Raw genomic sequence first — 862 nt, 5'->3', positions numbered from 1 at the left:
CCCCCCCCACCTCCAGTCTGTCAGCCCGTTTCATCAACTCCCATATCACTAAATGTGTCGAGGTTTTTTTTCTCTCTCTACAAAATACCCAATGGTGGTAGTCAAAGACCATAGTTTCCCATCATCCTCATCCTCATCATCATCATCATTATTATTATTATTATTATTATTATTGCGCCCCCTTTGTTATTGTTGCCACCGTTGTCACTGTAACGACTTTTTTCTCTACTTCATTTTCTTCATTCTGTTATTATTGTTTTATTTGATATTTTAAAAAGATTTTATTGAAATTTCTTTTTTCGGGAGGTGAACTATTATTGTCTTTTGTTCAAATATCATTGTTTATATATGTGTATATATATTTTATATTTAACATTCGTATGCTTCTTTATACCATAATATTTTTTTTGCTATTTATTTCATATTTATTGTTATATTTCTTCATATATAACACTATTTATTTATTTATTTATTCATTTATTCATTTATTGAAATTTAAAAAATAAACAAAACTTTATTTTATGTGTTATAGCCATTGGCTGGCTACGAGGCTGGTTGGCCATTAGCTATTGTGGTTCTTGTTGTTATGGTGGTGCTTATAAACGTTGTTGTTGTTGGTGGTGGTGGTGGTGGTGGTACTGACCATGGCGGCAGGAGTGTTTCTTGTCATCGCTTCGGTGTTGTTTTGTGATATAACTGTTTTGTGTTGTTTTTGTTGTTGTTGTTATTATTATTGTCATTATTATTATTATTATTATTATTATTATTATATATACATTTGCTTGTTTATTAAAATATTTATTTATTTAGTTTTTGAAATTCTGCGTCTTGAAGATTACAAAATTAAACCACCCCCATTTTC

The sequence above is a fragment of the Octopus bimaculoides genome, chromosome 21, assembly GCF_001194135.2.
Source record: "Octopus bimaculoides isolate UCB-OBI-ISO-001 chromosome 21, ASM119413v2, whole genome shotgun sequence".
Lineage (NCBI taxonomy): Eukaryota > Metazoa > Mollusca > Cephalopoda > Octopoda > Octopodidae > Octopus > Octopus bimaculoides.
Note: the sequence above shows the minus strand (reverse complement) of the source record.